Here is a 17396-nt window from a genome sequence, read left to right as displayed (position 1 = left end):
TCTCGAAAAAACATAAAACAGAACTACCATTCAACCCAGCAATCCCACTACCAAGTATATACCCAAAGGAATATAAATTTGTTTGCCAAAAACACACGTACTCATATGTTCATTGCAGCACTATTCACAATATCAAAGACATGGAATCAACCTAGATGCCCATCAACAGTGGACTAGATAAAGAAAATGTGGTATCTATACACCATGGAATGCTATGTAGCCCTAAAAAAAATGAATGAAATCACATCCTTTGTAGCAAAAGGGATGTAACTGGAGGCCATTATCCTAAGCGAACTAATGCAGGAAAAGAAAACCAACTACTGCGTGTTCTTACTTACAAGTGGGAGCTGAACATTGAGTGCACTTAGACACAAAGATGGGAGCAATAGACACTGGGGATGGCCTGAGCAGGGAGAGTGGAGTAGGGGCATGGGTTGGAAGGCTACCTATCAGGTACTATGCTCACTACCTGGGTGATGAGATCATTCATATGCCAAACCTCAGTGACAGGCAACTTATCCGTGTAACAAACCTGCACGTGTACCCATGGAACCTGAAATAGAAGAAAAAACAAGAAAATTGGCCAAAATTATGACAAGTAGTAAAAACAAATAATAAATTTGCTATGGCATCAGCTGCCAAGTGTTAACTAAAACCAATTTCTTCTTTCTGACAACATGGCTAGCTAGAATTCATTTGTAGTTAGGTATAAACTTATGTCTGAACTATAATGGGATGTTTGTAAAAAATATGTGCTTATCCTAGTCCCTAAAAGCCTCTCATTATAGATCATCTATGCTTGTTCCCTTTCCATTGAGCAGATGGAGACAACCATGGTGACTTTAGAAAGAACGGGTTGATGGTGAAGAAGGCTTGTCCCTGAACGAACACTCACCCCACCCTTACTGCCTCTGCGAACACACTCACACGTGTGGCTGTTAAAGATGAGTAAAAATAGACTTCTATCAAATTTCAGCTATTAAAAGTTTGGGATGTGGATTAGTGAAGCAGATACTAGTGTTCCCCTAAATGATACACCTGTAGGTAGTGTATGCAGTGTGTGGAGAGAGAGAGGAGACTAGTAGAAAGTAGGAAGTGCCCTGATGCATTTAGAATAGTCTCACGTGTTTAGGGAGCGCAAGTTTCCCTAAGGCGTATCAGGAGTACAGATGTGCAGGTAACATTAAGAGCAATAACGTAAGTATCATGGGCTGTTTCTGTATTTGCTCATGGAAAGTAGAATGCTGCTCACGTATTTTCTGGAGTCTCTAAGAATTGTCAGCACATGTGTCCTATATTTAAGCTGATGCTTCAGCCATCTAGCCACCTGCAGTCAGGCCCTTTTTGGGGATTTGGGGTTCCTCCCTCCATAATGCATTGCCTTGGCTACTAGGTATTACCGTCTCCCTTGGGGTATGTCTAAGGAGGAATCAGAGTCAACAAAACTAAATTCCACTTTCAAGTATAAATCTTTTCATTTTGTTTTCTCAGATTCAGCACTGGGGAAAAACACAACACAACATTGCTTATTGTTTCAGAGATGTTATCTTTCTCTTTGGTGCACTGAGAGAGACAACGTGTTTCCTTTATTAAGGAATTCATTTTGTCAGAAAATTAATTGTGCTTAATTAAATTAGGCTGCTAAATTTAATATAGTGTGGTGATAACATTAGAACATGTCTAAGATTTCATTGTTTATTGGAATTAAGAGGGTTATTAAAAATAGCAGTTAACTAACAGTCCTTTTTCATTAAGTAGAGTGAAAAAATCTTATTGTATCAGTTTTATTCCTCAAGTAATTGATTTCTATGCTTTATTACATTTTGCCACGCTTGATTCTTACAGTTAAAATTTGAAATCTATTATTTCTAATGATAATTTTAATAATGCTTTTAGCATTTTCAGATTTACTATAATCATATTCTTAAGTAGCACAATTACTCTTATTTTACATATTTTATAAACAACTGAGGTCAAATAATTTTTAACTTAACCAAGAGTATATAATTTTGACAAAGTCAGAATTTGGCTTGTATTTGCCAAAATCCCAAGAAGAAGTGGGTGGCATACTTGAGACAGGATAGAACAAAAAGATATTCAGGCTATATAATGGTTAATATTGAGTGTCAACTTGTTTGGATCGAAGGATGCAAAGTATTGTTCCTGGGTGTGTCTGTGAGGGTGTTGCCAAAGGAGATTAACATTTGAGTTGGTGGACTGGGAGAGGAAGACCCACCCTCAATCTGGGTGGGCGCCATCTAATCAGCTGCCAGCGTAGCTAGGATAAAGCATGCAGAAGAATGTGGAAGGACTAGACTTGCTGAGTCTTTCCTCAGTCTTCCTCTTTCTCCCATGCTGGATGTTTCCTGCCCTCAAACATCAGATTCCACATTCTTTAGCTTTTGGACTCTTGGGCTGACTTACACCAGTGGTTTCCAGGGGCTCTCAGGCCTTTAGCCACAGACTGAAGGCTGCACTGTCAGCTTCCCTACTTTTGAGGTTTTGGGACTCAGACTGATCCACCACTGGCTTCCTTGCTCCTCACCTTGCAGATGGTCTATTGTGAGACTTTACCCTGTGATTTTGTGAGTCAATTATCCTTTAAAAACTCCCTTTCATATATACATCTATCCTATTAGTTTTGTCCCTCTAAGGAACCGTGACTAATACAGGTTATTTACCAAGACATAGGTGTGGATAGTGCAGGAACAGAACTGTTACCTCCTGGAATATTGAAAGGAGAAGGTGAGGGGCAATTACTAGAACGTGGAGGGAAAGATTTCTGAAGAGTCAGCTGCCGTAAGAGATTCAGTGACCTTCAGTGGACGGAACGAGCCAGGTCAAGGCAGCCTTGCAGGGAGGGAGATGAGGAATAAATATGTGGACTTCATTCTTTTCCCTCCCACCAAGCTCCCCTTTCATCAAATTTAACCACCTGCCAAAGGAAACATTTGTATGGCACATATAAGTCAGCTCTGGGTGGGGGTGGGGGTGAGGGCAAAGAATGTTCAAGAAGTTTGGAGAGGCAGGGGATCTGCCACAGGACCCCGATCTCCATTTGATGAATGGGTGTCCCTTCTATTGCCTTCACATTCAAGAAGATCCTATCCCACTGGATGTCACGAATTAAGTGATGATTCAGAAAGTCCCCATTCTTGTCCCTTTTCTCATCATGTTCTCATTGTACTACTATTGGTGAAGAGGATGCAGAGATAAATTACTGTTCCATAAGAATTCATTGAAACCTGTGAGTTATAAATGATACTACATGATCAGAGATTAAAAATAACATTGTACTGTATATTTGTTATTTTTTGGCAGCTCACCTTCAAATTTCCTGGCTGTACAGATGATCTCTTATTAGGCAGTTACATGCTTTTCACCCAGACTTTGCATCTGGAAAAGGACATACACAAGGAAGAGACAAAGGAATTACTTGAAGCTGCCCCTGTGGAGCCAAGAGCTCTGCAACAGGAATTCTAGATATGAAAGGACGTTCACTTCTAGTGGCATCATCAGGGGATGACCAGAGGAGGCAGCATAGGCAGCTGTATCTCAACCAGACAATTACCAAGGTAAGATCTTGGCTTTCCTCTCTGCTACCCAGAAGACTATCTTAATTTCTGTTATTTCTTTGTTGATTCTGTGAGACGTCTGGTGTTCTACTCATAAATGTATTTTCTACTTGAATTAGCAAGAGTAGATATTATGGACGGATTGTATCCCCAACTCTCCCATGTTCATATGTTTAAGTCCTAATCCCCAATGTGACGGTACATGGAGATGGGACTTATAATTAGGTAATAAGGTTAAATGAGGTTGTAAAGTTAATCCAATAGGACTGGTGTCCTTATAAGAAAACGAAGAGACATCAGCAATTTCCCTCCTTCATTCTGCATGTGCACAGAAGAAAGGGCGTGGAAGGACAGAGAAAAGGTGGCTGTCAATAAGCCAGGGAGGGAGATGTCACCAGAAACCTACTCTTACAGCACCTTGATCTCAGACTACCAGCCTGTACAACTGTGAGAAGATAAATGTCTGTAGTTCAAGTCACCCAGTCTGTGGTATTTTGTTATTTCAGCTTTAGATAACAGTAGATTCTGTTACTTTAGAAAGTACAGTGATTTTCTGTTATTTTCAACAAGATCCTTAACAGAAAGAAACCCTAACAATTAAACTGGAACATTATTTTTCAAACTTCGAGTTACAACCAGCAGTAGGCTGTCAAATCAATTTAATAGATAGCAACCAGATTTAAAATAATTGAATAGAATATAATAGATGAGAACATATTGTAATGCATCACCTCTAGTAAGATTAAGTACTGCTTCCTGAGAACTTTGTGTGTGCGTGTGGTTGCTTCTGTGTGCATATATATATACATACTGGACTCAATGTAAAATATATTTTGGAACATGGGAAATGGTTGAAGAAATTTAAAAAATATTATTCTAGAGCATATTACAATATTCTAGTTGTTCATTTTTCCTGCCATGACAGATTGAAGAATTTAGAGCCTCAGTGAAATATGGATTAAAAAATCATAATTGTGGGATGATTTTCAAGAAGTTGATATTAAGAGGGAATTGAAACTATGGTTCATTGTGAGTTGTACTGAAAACTTAGATTGTGTGATTTTTATTATGTAAAAATTTTGTGTTTTAAAGTTTTATGTAGCATGCTGAATTTCTCTCTGGCATCAAGGGCTTTGAAGATAGGAAGAGAGGCAAATATGAGTGTGTGAAGTTAAAGAGGAAATCAACAACTAATATTTGTATTGCAAGTTGCTTTCAATTTCACTTGATCACTTCATTTAATCTTCAAAAGAAACTTGTGAATATTCAGTCTTTATGAATGAGAAAACTAAAGCTCAGAGGTTGTACTTTCTCCAAACTTGTATTTAACGTATATAGAAATCAGAAGTGACTTAGCCAGATTTCAAACCAAGGCTACCTGAATCTTCAACAAATAATTCCTGTCTTTGGATTTTAAGATTTATTCTTTCCATTATCATGTTAAATAACTAAAATAACAAACCAATTATTTATTTATGACAATCTCTTCTCTGAGTTAATCTGTAGTAAGTCAGAATATAATTGAACATTTCAATGTTATTACTTTGTTATATGTCCCTCAACATTCTGCCTCAAAATTTAGTTACATCTGGAAGTCCAGGAGATTTATTATATAGGGGATTTATTATTAGAAGGCCGTGGAGTCTCTTAGAAAGTGATTTACTTAAAGTGCAGAGATAATCAAGGTACACAAACTTGATCCTAAGAAAATGAATTTATGTTGGAGGGAAATGGGGATTCTGACTATAATACCAAATGTGTCACTGAAGGTTTTGCTTTCTCCCAACCCATTTAGATCCATGTCTGAGTTCCACAGGGAAGGGGTTGCACTGATGGGTTCATTAAAGTCAATGACAGTTCAAAATCTTTGCCTTGCCGTCTACAACATAGAACAACAGTCTCCAACCTTTTTGGTACCAGGGACAAGTTTCATGGAAGACAATTTTTCCATGGTGGATAGGGGTGATAATGGTGCAGGGAAAAGTGATGGTTTCGGGATGATTCAAGCACATTACATTTATTGTGCTCTTTATTTCTATTATGACTACATTGTAATATGTAATAATTATACAACTCACCATAATATAGAATCAGTGGGAGCTCTGAGCTGCTTTTCCTGCAGCTAGACAGTCCCATCTAGGGGTGATGGGAGACAGTGACAGATCATCAGGCATTAGATTCTCATAAGGAGTGTACAACCTAGACCCCTCACATGTGCAGTTCACAGTAGGGTTCACAGTCCTCTGAGAATCTAATGCCACTGCTGATCTGATGAGAGGCAAAGCTTAAGTAGTAATGTGAGCCATGGGGAGCAGCTGTAAATACAGATGAAGTTTCATTTGCTCACCTCCTGCTCTGCAGCCTAGTTGCTAACAGGCCACAGACCAGTACTGGGGATTGGGAACCCCTGGTGTAGACAACAGATAGACTCCAGATAGTAGTGAAGGAACCCATTTTTTAATTGGAGTAATTCCTGGAACACTGATCAGGCATAATAGCTTAAGAATATACAGGAAGTAAAAATGAAGTAAGAGAAAATGTAAAACATCAAGCTGTGGCCTGTAAGTTGAAGGTATTAACAATAACAAGGCTGCTGTTCCAGGTCAACAGCACAGGCAATTAACTAGGAAACGTCACTGAACAGCTAGAGTGACCAGGGTAAAAAAAGATGGGTGCCACATGTGTGGGGAGTATACATACACAAGAGATTTAGAAATGTAAGACCCTTGGTTTATGCGTAAATTCATTTATTCAACAAAAATTTGTGAACAAAGTACAGTATTCGGCATAGGAATATAATAACTAGACATACACGACTCCCACACTGAGGCAGACTGGAGTCTAGTTAAAGAGACAGAAAAGTGAGCAAGAAATGTGACACTAGGGCTGTTTGTGGGTAATTGGTGGTTCAGAGACTAGATTGTTAGAGCACAGCCAGAAGAGAATAGTTTATTACTGATACTGTGTTGCTAGGACACTCTTCAGGTTGATTTGACCTGAGGAAAATTCATTACAAATTTATAAGTACCTTTACTGTAGTACTTACCACAGTCCTCATTTCACTAGGGGGACTCCTGTAGAGTGTGTTTTTTCTTCAAGTTCAAAGCTGTAGTTAAGGATAGAAAAAACATCGTTTGTTTATTTTTGTATTCCCCACAGCAAGATGCTTAGAATCACTTAGTGCAAAGCGGGTTTGTTTAATTACACTGAATAACTGATGCTACACATTGTGAGTATAGTTTCAAGAGTCTGTTTGATTGAGATTTGAAATTAACTTTGTTATAGAGTCATATTTAATTATTTAATACCAGGTAAAAAAGAATTACAGCAGAGGTAAAGAACCAGAACGCTTATCCTGGGCCAGCGTTCTGTAGTAAATGACTCACAGACATAACACTTTCATCTTCCTTCGGAGAAGCAAATTTTGCCATCATAGTGATAAAGAGGGACTGGTCTTAAATGAAATAATCAGAAAACACGTAGAACCCACGAGTTTAAGGTGGAGTTATCTGTGCTTTAGAAATGAAGAATTGAAATTCCTTGTAAATAAGTTATTACCAAATATTTAGAATACATAGAATAATAAAAAAATAGCACCTAGAATAGTCTTTGGTGTACTAGTGCAATAGAAAAATGAACTTTCCCTTTAAAATTTTTGGTCTGAAAATTGTTGGATGTATTTTGATTTGAATCATTAGAGTAGGTATTACACTTCAGTGAGCTATATTATTATTTATTTTTCTTTGGATTTACTTGTAACTCATAATTTTTCCCTTGAGAAAAATTTTGAATCATCTGGCAAAATTTATCATAGCTTTATTTTTGTAATTTCATTTGAAGCAATAGTTTTCCTGAAAATTGGCCATTATTTCTCAAATAACTCTCTTTTATTTAAATTATTAGATATTTTTTGTTAAAAATGCTTTTTTTTAACTTTAGGCAGTTTCAATTATGTTTTACTGGGCTTTGATTTTCAAGCAATATACAATATATTAATATATTACATTAACAATATGTTATTGTTAATGCAGTGTTCTTAACCATGTGAGTAAATTAACTAATAAATATTTACTTTGAAATTAAGTAGATATATAATATTTTTTGATGACATGTTCAGTCATAAATCATACCAACCGCACTCTTGGACAAATGTGAAGTGAAAAATAGAGATCAATACTAAGAAGATCTCTCAAAACTACACAACTACACGGAAATTAAGCAAACTGTTCATGAATAACTTTGGGGTAAACAATAAAATTAAAGCAGTAAACAAGATATTCTTTAAAATTAATAAAACAAAGGTAGAATATACCAGAATCTCTGGGACACAGCTATGTTGATGTATGCATAACATTTGGATGGATGAAATCAGAGTAATTGGAATATCCATCATTTCACACATTTATCACTTCTTTGTGTGTATTTTGAACATTCCAAATCTTCCCTTCTAGTTATTTTGAAATACACAATACATTATTGCTAACTATAGTCATCCCACTGTGCTATTGAACACTAGAATGTGTTTCTTTTATCCAACAATAATTTTGTACCTGTTAACCAACCTTTATTCATCTCCCATCTTCCTTATCCTTTCTAGCCTCTGGCAATAACCATTCTGCCATGTACCTTCATAAGATCAACTGTTTAAGATCCTACATATAAATGAGAGCATGCAGTATTTGACTTTCTGTGTCTGTTTTATTTCACTTAACATAATGTCCTCCTGGTTCATCTATATTGCTGCAAATAATAGGATTTTATTATTTTTATGGCTGAATAATATTCCATTGCATATATATACTGCATTTTCTTCATCTCATCCATTAGTGGACATTGAAGCTGATTTCATATCTTAGCTATTGTAAACATGGGAGTGCAGGTGTCTCTTCCACATACTGATTTTCTTTCTTTGAGATATATACCCAGCAGTGGGATTCCTGGATGATATTGTATTTCTAGTTTTAGTTTTTTGAGAATCCTGTATAATAACTATACTAATTTTTATCCTGGCTAACAGTGTATGGGAGTTTCCTTTTCCACACATGCTTACCAGTATTTAAATTTCTTTTATGATAGCCATTTTAACTGGAGTGAGATAGTATCTTGTGGTTTTTATTGGCATTTTTTTCTGACGATTAGTGATGTTGAGCACTTTTTCACCTATTGGCTATTTGTATTTCCTATTTTTAGAAATGTTTATTCAAGTTATAAGGTCATATTAAAATAGGATCATTTGGAGTTTTGCAATTGATTTGAGTTTGTCATATATTCTGGTTATTAATCCTTTGTCAGATAAGTAGTTTGCATATTTCCTCCCATTCTCTAGGTTGTCTCTTCACTCTGTTGTTTCCTTTACTGTGCAGAAGCTTTTTAGCTTGATATAATCCCATTTGTAAAGAATAATATGACTATTAAAATGTAACTACTTTTTAAAATACCTTCAAAAACACCTCATTTACTTCCTGGATAATGTTAAAATTTCTTAGTTGGGAATCTATGGCCTTGCAAAAATATTTATTTCTGTTCTATTTCTGTGAATTTGATTTATAAATTTACTAAATTTTATTAAGCGTCTCCTATGTGCAATGCATTCTTGGCTTTCCTGTCCATAAGAAAATGTCAACATAACACATTCCACTCTCATGATTGGAAAACACTGTGAGGGAAGATCAAATAAAACGCTGTTGGATTTTAGAGGAACAGCTATTTATTTTAAGTTGGAAAGATTAAGGAAGGTTTTAGGAAATGGGAGGTGTTTGATCTGGACCTTATGAAAGTGTTAGATTAAAACTGACACAGTGTAGGAAAAAGTGGGCCACTTTAGGAGAGAATAATATTCAGCTTTCTCACTGAATCAGCTGTCATTTCTCAAAGTACAATTTATATTCCGTGCAACCTGACTTGGGACATTAGCTGTTTCTCAAATGTATTTTAACTTTATAGGTTCTGCGCTTCTGTTTATTTTGCCCTCTTCCTGTAATTTTTTTCAGTATTTTTTTATTCTATAAAATTATCTACCTGTTATCACTTCTGCAGTTTCCCAACCTAGCTAGAATAGATATACTTTTTACTCTAATAGCACAATTAGTATCTATTTTATGGCATTTTACTTCATATGTGTTTTTTAATCCATTAAGAAGACCAAGTCTTAATTTAACTATAGCTTGTAAATATTGGGACTTCATCTTTGTATTTCCTAATGTATCCAGTACAGTATCTTGTATGCAGTACATACTCAATAAACACAATTTCATTTTAAATGGTTTACTCCCCAAACTATCAGAATGTTAGAATAGTTAGTTTCATCTCATACACAATGTCTGCCTTAAACATGGTGTCAAATGATTTAATATGACTGAAGACTACATGCAAAATTCTTCTTGGCCCAGTTCTTTTCTACTAACCTGATACAATGCATTAAAACAACCATTGGGATTTATTGCCACATCTAAGCACGATGATCAACTGTACAATGCTCGCTAACTATAAGTGATGAAGAAGCTGTAATTGAAGTGATACAACTCCAGTGGAATCATGTACTCTTTAGTAGGCCACGTGACAAGGAAGCTATAAAAGCTGGAGGATTTTCAGAGCCAGTGGTCTAATATCTAGAATATATAAAGAATTATTACAATGCACAACAAAAAGTCAAACAACCCAATTAGAACATTGGCAAAAAATGGAACAGACATTCCACCAAAAAGGTTGTACATATGGCCAATAAACATATGAAAAGATGGTCAGTATCATTAGTCATCAGGGAAATGAAAGTCAAAAGCACAATGAAATAGCACTTCCACTTGAATGACTATCATAACAATTAAAAAGCAGAAACTAAACGTTGTCGTGTGTGTGGATAAATCATTGTTGGTGAGAATGTAAAATGGTGCAACTTCTGTGAAAAACAGTTTGGCCATTCCTCTAAAAGGGAAACATTTAATTATCATATGACCCAGAAATTCCACTCCTAACTTTACATCCAAGAAAATTGTAAACATGTTGTTAATCAAAAACCTGTATATGAATGTTCATAGCAGTACCATTTACAGTAGCCAAAAAGTAGAAACAACCTAAGTGCTCATTAATTAATAAGGAGATGAATGTGGTAAATCCATACAATGAAATATTATTCATCTATAAAGAGGAATATTGCAAACATTATGCAAAGTTAAAGAAGCCAGACACAGAAGTCCAAATGTTGTATGATCCCCCTTACATGCAATGTCCTTAATAAGCAAATTCACAGATACTGAAAACATATTATTACTACCCAGGGGCTGAGTCAGAGAGAAATGACTGCTTAGTGAATATGTGGTTTTTTTTTTTGGTGTGATAAAAATGATGTAAAATTAGATCCTAGTGATGTTTGTGCAATATTTAAAATGAACCAAATGCAGCTGAATTATACACTTTGAAGTGAATTTTACTTTATGCAAATTTTACCTCAATAAAGAAAATAAACTTAAAAACATCAAAAAATTTTGCCCTTTTACTTGGAAGAGGTATGGCATACTGAGACAAAAGTGTCCATCACATGAGATCTTGAAGCAATGTTCCATGTGATTTAAAGTTCCATGTGAATAACTGACCCAAAAGTGATCCCAAATGAGTACTTTCTCTTTGAGTGTCAGATTCAGATTCCTAACCTCTAAATATAATTACACATAATAATCAATAGATACTGTGTATCGAAATGCATAAGCAATGTTATAATCAATGTAGTCAGTATTTTTATATTAATTAAATGAGATACTACATGTAAAGAACATAGAAAAGCCAAACCCCTATTGAAAGTTCAAATAAAGATATTATTATTTTGTATATTATCTTAGTATTAATTACAAATCTCAATATTTTCTGAAAGTACATTTTTCATCTTAAGTTGTTTACCCCTTCAATCTGTGACATCACATTGGTAGGAGGGAAAATTACAAAAATATTTCCAAACACTAATTCTAATTCTTCAATGATTTCTATACTTAACTATTAAGAAAATTGTTTTGTTTTACTCGGGCATGAAAGACCATGTTTTCGGAATAGGCTTTTCATTAAAAACTATAAGAAGTTCCAATTAGTAAAGCATAATTCAATCTTTTTCTTTTTTTCCTGCTTAAAATCAAGAACCTTGCACTTCTAGAAAGTATCAGGCTAAAGTTGAAACTTGTTATCCAAATAAACTAATAGAAATATTTTATGAGGAGTTCATGGAAAATGCGTAATATGAAAAAGCTATGTGTGGATTTCAAAATGTTTTGCACCAAAATTAACTTGTACTAACTTGTTACAGAATGAGCAGAATCCAGTTTGAGACACTAGGAAAGTTAAGACATCTATTTGAAAAGGACCCTTATCAGAGCCACGTGAATTCTGCTGAAATTGAAGCAAAAAGAAACATCAAATTTATGGTGAAGGTTAAGGGGAAGAGTGGTGAAGCCATTGATGTTTTACAAAAAGTTATGGGGACAGTGCCCTAAATTAATCAGCAGTTTACAGGTAAATAACTCATTTTAAGAAGAGAGAAAATGATATTGAAGATGAAGCTCAGAACGGCAGATCTTCCACTTCAGTTTGTGAGAAAAAAAATTAAGCTTGTTCCTGATCTAACTGAAGAGGACCCACCATTAACAGCACAAACCCTAGAGGAAAACCTAGGCAATACCATTCAGGACATAGGCATGGGCAAGGACTTCATGTCTAAAACACCAAAAGCAACAGCAACAAAAGCCAAAATTGACAAATGGGATCTAATTAAACTAAAGAGCTTCTGCACAGCAAAAGAAACTATCATCAGAGTGAACAGGCAACCTACAGAATGGGAGAAAATTTTTGCAATCTACTCATCTGACAAAGGGCTAATATCCAGAACCTACAAAGAACTCAATCAAATTTACAAGAAAAAAACAACCCCATCAAAAAGTGGGCAAAGGATATGAGCAGACACTTCTCAAAAGAAGTTCATGCAGGCAACAAACACAGAAAAAATGCTCATCATCACTGGCCATCAGAGAAATGCAAATCAAAACCACAATGAGATAGCATCTCACACCAGTTAGAATGGCAATCATTAAAAAATCAGGAAACAGGCCGGGCGCGGTGGCTCAAGCCTGTAATCCCAGCACTTTGGGAGGCCGAGGCGGGCGGATCACAAGGTCAGGAGATCGAGACCACAGTGAAACCCCGTCAATACTAAAAATACAAAAAATTAGCCAGGCGCGGTGGCGGGCGCCTGTAGTCCCAGCTACTCAGGAGGCTGAGGCAGGAGAATGGCGGGAACCCGGGAGGCGGAGCTTGCAGTGAGCCGAGATCGCGCCACTGCACTCCAGCCTGGGCAACAGCGTGAGACTCCGTCTCAAAAAAAAAAAAAAAAAAAAAAAAAAAAAAAAAAAAATTAGGAAACAACAGGTGCTGGAGAGGATGTGGAGAAATAGGATCACTTTTACACTGTTGGTGGGATTGTAAACTAGTTCAACCATTGTGGAAGACAGTGTGGCGATTCCTCAAGGATCTAGAACTAGATGTACCATTTGACCCAGCCATCCCATTACTGGGGATATACCCAAAGTATTATAAATCATGCTGCTATAAAGACACATGCACACGTATGTCTACTGCGGCACTATTCACAATAGCAAAGACTTGGAACCAACCCAAATGTCCATCAGTGACAGACCGGATTAAGAAAATGTGGCACATATACACCATGGAATACTATGCAGCCATAAAAAAGGATGAGTTTGTGTCCTTTGTAGGATGGATGCAGCTGGAAACCATCATCCTCAGCAAACTATCACAAGAACAGAAAACCAAATACCACATGTTCACACTCATAGGTGTGAATTGAACAATGAGATCACTTGGACACAGGAAGGGGATCATCATACACCAGGTCGTATTGTGGGGAGGGGGTAGGGGGTAGGGATAGCATTAGGAGATATACCTAATGTAAATGACGAGTTAATGGGTGCAGCGCACCAACATGGCACATGTATACATATGTAACAAACTGCACGTTGTGCACATGCACCCTAGAACTTAAAGCATAAAAAAAAGTGGGAAAAAAGCACAAACAATAGCCAACACCATACATATCACAATTGGTTCAGCTTACACAATTCTGACTAAAAATTTAAAATTAAGCAAAGTTTCTACTTAATGGATGACAAAACTATTGTGCACAGATCAGCTGCAGACAAAGCAGAGCTCTCAATGGAAAGTTTAAACAAGTGGGATCAAGATTCTAAAGCATGTTTTGAAGAATTGTAACAGAAGATGAAACATGGCTTTACTAGTACAATTATGAAGACAAAACACAATCAAAGCAAAAGATGCTAAGAGAAGTGGTCCAGTCAAAGCAAAAGCAAACCAGTCAAGAGCAAAACTCACGGCAACAGTCTTGTGGAATGCTGGAGGTGTTTTGCTTGTTGACTTTCTGGAGGGTGGAAGGAGAGTAACATCTGCTTATTATCAATGATTTGCGGTTAGCCAAAGCTTTAGCAAAATAAATCCCAAGAAAGTTTTATTCAAGAATCCCCTCTGCGAATGCAATGCTCCTGCCCATTCATCTTATCAAACAAGGACAATTTTGTGAGAGTTTCGATGGGAAATCATTAGGCTTCCATCTTACAGTTCTGATTTAGCTACTTCTGACTTTTTTTTGTTCCTCAGGCCTGGGGGGCCTTGAGAGGAAATGGGGTTCCCTGAGGAAGTGGGGCTGAGGGGCATGCTGCCCACAGTGGACAGGCTGAAGCTCCACGTAGCATAGTCCTGAGAGCGAGAGTGGGACTGTGATGTGCTCCCGCCACCGCAGCCGGACTCTCACCTGGGTGGGGGGGCGGCTCTTACCTGGGAGGGGGGCACACAATCGAAGTTCTTCCCCAGCATCCTCTGCATGTGCTTCCACGCGTGTGGGAGATGTGGGAGATTGGACTACAGGTGGGAGCTACCATGAGCACGCGTGTGGGAGATGTGGGAGATTGGACTACAGGTGGGAGCTACCATGACCTGATAATTTTTTTTTTTTTTTTTTTTTTTTAGTAGAGACAAGGTACCGCAGGGTTTCACAGGCTGATCTCAAACTCCGAATCTCAAGCAATCCTCCACCTCTCCCAAAGTGCAGGGATTAAAGGCATGATCCACTGCCCCCAACCTACAGTGGATTTTTAAAAAATTAGTTTCTTTTTACTTTACTATAAATGACTCAGATACTGATTTTTTTTTCTACGTTTGATCTTTCTACTTGTTCATGTTGATTTCTTACACTATTGTAACCATGTATATATATGTATATTTAAAATATACAATGGTATATTTTGTGTGTATATATATCTACACACACACTACATATATACTATATTTTATATAAACATACTAAATACTTAGTATTTAGTATATATTTAGTATATTAATATACTTAGTCTATAATACTAAGTATATGTAGTACATCATACTAAGTATATTATACATAGTATAGAATATTAGGCATATTTAATATATACTTACTGTATTTGCATATAGTATATATATTTATATAGTATAGTATATGTATATATGTATACACTAAATATACCATCATATATCTTAAATATACATAGTAAAATTCATCTCGAAAAAGACATTGATGAATATACCCTGATCTTCTGAGATCATATTGCCTCTTACAGGATTTGTTGTTTCAATTATATAACATGCTCATATAATTCTCTATTGATTACTAAAATAAGATGCTCAGACGTTCTTTATGGTAAATTGCCTAAAATACTTTCCCTGGTTTTAGGCAACTATACCTGACCCTCATCCTATACCAAATAAATTAAGTAATGGCAGATGGGGTCCAGGCATAGGTATTTGTTTTTTCAAAAGCTTTCAAGTGGGGCCAGGCGCAACAGCTCACACGTATAATCCTAGAGCACTTGGGAAGGCTGAGGCTGTTGGATTGCATTAGCTCAGGAGTTCAAGGCCGGCCTGGGTGAAACCCCATCTCTACTAAAAATACAAAAATTAGCTAGGCGAGATGGCACGCATCTGTACCCCCAGCTCCTTGGGGAGCTGAGGCCAGAGGATCACTTGAACCTGGGAGGTCGAGAGTGCAATGACCTGAGATCATGCCACTGCACTCCAGCCTGGGGGACAAAGTGAGACCCTGTCTCAAAACATAAATAAAAATAAAAAAATAAAAGAAATAGAAAAGACTTCAGGTGACTGCAATGTGCACCTAGGGTTAGGCTAAGCTTTTAAGTTTCCTTCCTATTTTTAGTAGGCTACTTGCTTCTATCTCATCTATGTGCCATCAGTGTAGAATACATGCTCTAGAATTCCCTCCCTCATGCCTTGATAAAACTTCCAGTGGCCCTCTTTCCAGGACCAAAAGCTAATATCTTAAGAGAGAAATTCTGGAAATATGGAGGACAGAATGAGACTAGTTTCCTCTCTACTCGTAAGTTATATATGTCTCTTGAGCTGAAAAATGTCTCTAGTTTTGTTAACTAAAAATCTCTGTCTCTCTCAATATTGGCCCATGCTTCCTCCCTTTTGTGTTTGGGTTAAATCCTGTGACTAGTTCTGGCAAACAGTCATGAACAGAAGAGCTCCATGCAAATTCCAGATCAGAGCATTTCGTTGCTTGTATGAGGCTCTGTGTGGCTCAAAAATCAAGACATGGTTCACACTCATCTTAGGTTCCAGAGTTAGGGAAATCAGAACTCCCAGACAGCCTGCTATAGAGATGTATTCTGAGAAAGACAGATGCATTTAAGCCCCTGATATTTGGAAGCTGATTTTTAACACAGCATAATTTAACCCATTGAGACTGAGGAATGAGGTGAAATAATGTCTGGGTCCTGTTAACAGCTAGATAAAAGTGAAGCGTTGGAATCTATAGGGTACCCGAAGAGATAAAGAGCATGGGGCTTTTGCCTCTATAAGTCAGGAAAGTGTTTGGTGATTAGCATCAGAAACTATGGAACAAAATCTGGGAAAATGCATATCTTTGTGATGAGCTTATCTCTCTAAAAATCTGTGGACACTTTGGAGGGCTGGAGGAGAGTGTTAACTACCTCTCTGTGAGTGTCTACCTTGTTTATCTTGTTTTCAGGTGGCTAAGAGGGTACTGAAAATGTGGGCTGAGTTTTCTCTGTCTCTGATGTAATATGAAAAGAAGCTTCACCAGGTGTTTAAGTAGGGAACAAGTAGCTTAGTTCTATCTTAATGGCCAGTGGGAGTAGAAATTTACTTATGAAAGAAAATGAATAAACTATCATGGGACTTTTTGTCTGCAATGTAGGTAGCTAGAAAACAACAGACTACAAAAAAGACTCAAAATCAATGTTACCATTAACTGGTCAGAATATGCAATAATATCTAGAAAATTTATTATTAATGTGTATGATATGAGGTAGAAGAATCAACGGAAGTTTCTAAATAAACAATCAATTCTAGCAGGTGAACTGCAGCGTGAACCTTGTTGTACTATCTTTAGGTCAATGCTTAAAGATGACTATTTGGAAATATCTAAAATAACTGCTAAATAGGGATGCAAAATAGAGGGAGATTTTGTGTGGAGAATTTAAATAATAAATTAAATCTGAAACTGCTTAACTAGTCAAGTTTCTAAGATTTGGAAATAGGTATAAACATGGGAGTAAAAATCTTCCCAAGATTTCATCTGGTAGTAAAAAGGGAAGAGAGAAAGAGATAATTGTAAGTATTGTAAAGATTTCCTATTACTTGTATCAAGGAAATAAAGATAAATAGACTCTTTTAGTTAGAGGAATACATATTCTCATAAGAGAAATATTGAATAACATGTTTCTATAATGCAGGAGA

The 17396-nt window shown here is 36.6% G+C and overlaps 1 long non-coding RNA gene across 1 annotated transcript in view; it reads right to left on the bottom strand.

Annotated features, from left to right (window-relative positions):
• Positions 1-481: 481 nt before the first annotated feature.
• Positions 482-17396, bottom strand: part of LOC139360110 (uncharacterized) — a 119818-nt gene continuing 102903 nt past the window's right edge. The window contains exons 2-4 of the long non-coding RNA XR_011617230.1: positions 6622-6681; positions 3327-3396; positions 482-553 (exon numbers count right to left, since the gene is read on the bottom strand). This is a non-coding gene — a long non-coding RNA (uncharacterized lncRNA). The remainder of the gene's footprint in view (positions 554-3326; positions 3397-6621; positions 6682-17396) is intronic.

Source organism: Macaca nemestrina, chromosome 19 (assembly GCF_043159975.1).
Source record: "Macaca nemestrina isolate mMacNem1 chromosome 19, mMacNem.hap1, whole genome shotgun sequence".
Classification (NCBI taxonomy): Eukaryota; Metazoa; Chordata; class Mammalia; order Primates; family Cercopithecidae; genus Macaca; species Macaca nemestrina.
This window is presented reverse-complemented; position numbering and strand designations above follow the sequence as displayed.